Here is a 4,098-nt window from a genome sequence, read left to right as displayed (position 1 = left end):
CCCAGAGATATATGAAAGGATGCTCAGCATCACTAGCCATCAGAAAGATGCAAATGAAAACTACAATGAGATACTGCTTCACATTGGTCAGAATGACCATCATAAACAAATCAACAAACAATAAGAATTGGCAAGGTTGTGGAGAAAAGGGAACCCTAAATGCATTGTTGGTGGGAATGCAGACTGGTGCAGCCGCTATGGGAAACAGTATGAAATTTCCTCAGAAAACAACAAAAAAATGGAACTGCCTTTTGACCCAGCAATTCCACTGCTGGAATTTTATGCTAAGAATCCCGAAACACTAATTCAAAAGAACCTGTGCACCCCAATGTTCATAATTTGCACAATGTGCACAATTTACAATAGCCAAGTGCTGGAAGCAACCTAGATGTCCATCAGTAAATGAGTGGATCAATAAACTATGGTACATTTACACAATGGAATACCACTCAGCAGAAAGAAAGAAGGAGCTCCTACCCTTTGTGATAGCATGGATGGAACTGGAAAGCATTATCCTAAGCAAAATAAGCCAAGCTGTAAAAGATAAATACCATATGACCTCACTTATAAGTGGAACCTAATCAACAAAACAAACAAGCAAGCAAAATATAAGGGAGACATTGAAATAAAGAACAAAGTGACAGTAACCCGAGGGGAGGCAGGAGGGGGATAACAGGGAAAAGAGGGGAAAGGGCAGTCAAGGAACATACTAAAAAGGACCCATGGACAAAGCCAAAGGCGGGTAGGATGAAGGGTGGGAGATAAGGATGGGTGGGGTGAGGGAATGTGGTGGCAGAAAATGAAGACAATTGTGCTTGAACAACTATAAAAAATAAGATAAAACAAAAGAGAATTTTAAGAAAAAATAAAACAGTGACTAAAATGGCAATGACTACATACCTATCACTAGTTACTTTATTTAATTTTTTTGCAATAAACCAGTTTCAATGTTTATATACTATACACACAATTATACATTTAAAAATATAAGTTATATACCTTGGTCTCACACATGCAAACCTCAGGCCATAAGTGGTTTTGAGCTATACATATATCTTGCACATATATTGAGAAAATTTTTGTAAATATTTTTTAGTGTTAACATATATACATACATATAAGAACATAAATTACAGTAAAAATATTTGAGAAAATGTTGATAACTCAGATGCAGTGATGCCTAAATACCCTGAAATGATAGAAAACTACAGTTCAGGGGCATCTCACTCCTGTTCTCTTTTTAAAATAAGTAAATACATCATATGAGGCATTAGTTATTCCTCTAAACAACTCAATTAGAGCAATGTATATATTTTAGTCTCTACTTCCCACAAAAGAAAACAAACCAGGCATCTCATGTACGACACAATATTGTTGCTCCCCTAATCACACAGCTGTCGCAACACTGAAACATGATAGGGTCACATGATCATTCAAATCTTTTCCTGAGAACAAAGTTTTTTTTTCCTCAACTAACCCTCCATGCTCACTGCTAAGGCGCAAAGTCAGCAAAGATTTCAAGTGTGCACTTGATCTAAGCTGTTCCTTCTGAACAGAATAAAAGAGAAAACTCAATATAATGAAGGGAATGAGAAGCTATTTTAAAATTAAAGTGTAGCCCTTTGTACATGTTTAAAATTAATATAATTTCAATATCAGCTATAAACTTGAGGGAAGACATTGCAACTCAGCCATCTTCTACCTCCGGGAGGAAAGATGGCTCTTGGTAGCACTCAGCTCCACCAACCCCAAAAGGGACTCAATCCAGAGAGAAAGCCTTGCTTGTTAAAAGTACAATCTAAATTATTCTGAGGTGGCCAGAGTGGTGTTCAATAATTAAAAGTAAATAGATTAAATACTACAATCAAAATGAAAATGGATAAAGAAGATGTGGTACATATATACAGTGAAATAGTTTTCAGCCATAAAAATTAATAAAATTTTAAACATGGATAATCCTAGAAGGTATTATGCTAAATGAAATAAGTCAGACAGAGAAAAACAAATGCCGTATGATTTCACTTGTGTGAGGAATCTAAAGAGCAAAGTAAACAAGCAAACAAACAGAAACAAACTCATAGATAGTGGAGAACAAACTGATGGTTGCCAGAGGTGAAAAATGTGAAGGGGTTAAGTACATGGCAGTTAGACAGTTACAGAACAGTCACAGATGCGAAGCCAGCACAGGATATGCAGTCAATATAATTGTCATAGCCGTGTAAGGTGTCAGGTGGGTACTAGACTTACATAAGTTATATAAATGTCTAACCACGACACTGTATACCTGAAACTAATAAAATATTGAATGTTAACTGTACTTGAAAAAAATGTGTACACCAGCATGGCCATTAACTATTTCTTCCCCTTATAAATGGGAATTTAAATGGTGCATTGTTTATTTGCCTTTTGAGAGGACTGAGATAGTGGTAGTAACACCTTCGTTAGCAAATGTGAGCTAGGTAAAGCACCTGTGTTTATATCTACCACTCTACTTATTTCACTGTATTATAACCCTCTGTTTTCCCTACTAATTCTTAGTTTCTTTTGGCCAGGGCTTTGCCTGACTTTTCTTCGAATTCCCTGACAGCACTCAACACTGTACACTATTGCACATGGCAAATGAAGCATGGGTCTCCAGGAACATTTACCAAACATTGGTGACAACCTTCCTTAGGCTCTTGGGAGTCAAGTCCTTCAACTCTCTCAGGCCTTCCAGACATCAAAATCTTCATCCACTGAAATATGGACACCAAGTAGGGACATCAGTCATGACTTAGTTAATCCCTGTTATTGCAATAAGCAGATTTCTCAATCCTACATTTTTTATTCTTTGCAGTTTGATTTGGCTTGAATGTCACAAAGCCCTCTGCCAAGGAAGGCCCCTGAGCTGACCACAGCAAAGATTTGAACGGAGGAGTCCACCACAGCTTCTGTCTCCATTACCTTTTCAGCTGGACCGACCTGCTCCATATTTCAAACCTCAGTTCATTACTAAGGTTTGAAAGTACTCAGCTGAAACAAGGGGGGAAAGTTCCAACATTCTGCTCTTTCCTTTATGTTTCATTCTTGCAATTGCTTATGGGTGTGCACACATTAAAAGAAAATCCTCCTGCTGTCAGATAATGAGCATATAAAATAACTTTATCTGCTATCTCTCGATTGAGGGTGTCCACTTTAGAGGATACCTCTAGTGACTGCTAAGGTCATTGGGCTGTCACTTTCTAAGGGTGAGATTATGCCAATACTGTAACTCTGGTTTGATAGGAAAACAACTGTAATTAAATGGAAGAGCATCAATTTTACATGGCACGTACAAGTTGCATCTGAGATCTCTTTCAGCATTCAGACCGGACAGCAGTCCCAATACCACTGGAGGGGAAAGGGTAGATGAGCCATGATTCTCAGCTTTGGTTGCACTTTGAAGTCATCTGGAGAGCTTTGCAGACTCCTGAATCCTGGTTCGCACTCCCAGCAATTCTGTGTTAATCTGTCTAGCATGTGATCTGGACACAGGGATACTTAAAGCTCCCCAAGTGATTTTAATGTGGAGTCAAGATTCACAACTGCTGTTACAGTTTCCCACCTGATTGAACTGGGGGGAGAAGATGGCACCTTGACCTTATGAAAAGAGTTGGAGTATTGTGTGCTACCACTCATGTGTGAAATATAAAAAAAGCCAAACTCATAGAAACAGAGACCAGAATGGTGGATAGCAGAGTAGATAAAGCACACAAACTTCCAGTTATGAGACAAATGAGTTCTGGAAAATCTAATGTACAGCATGGTGATTATAGTTAATAATGCTGTATTACATACTTCATAATTGCCAAATGAGTAAATCTTAAATATTCTCCACATACACAAAAAATAAATGATAATTATGTGATGTGATGGAGATGTTAGCTAGGAATGACAGCAAATCATTTTGCAATATATAAATGTATAAAATCAACACACTGTACCCCTTAAAATTAAATAATAATATATGAGGGGTGAGGGGTGAAAAGGTAATGGGTAATGTCAACAATTTTGTGCTGAGTTTGCACAAAGACAGATGATTACTAGAATTAGTGGGTGATGACACGGTAAGGTATAAAA

This window comes from Artibeus jamaicensis, unplaced genomic scaffold (genome assembly GCF_021234435.1).
Source record: "Artibeus jamaicensis isolate MK-2021 breed Jamaican fruit bat unplaced genomic scaffold, CSHL_Jam_final contig_585, whole genome shotgun sequence".
In the NCBI taxonomy this organism is placed as follows: domain Eukaryota; kingdom Metazoa; phylum Chordata; class Mammalia; order Chiroptera; family Phyllostomidae; genus Artibeus; species Artibeus jamaicensis.
This window is presented reverse-complemented; position numbering follows the sequence as displayed.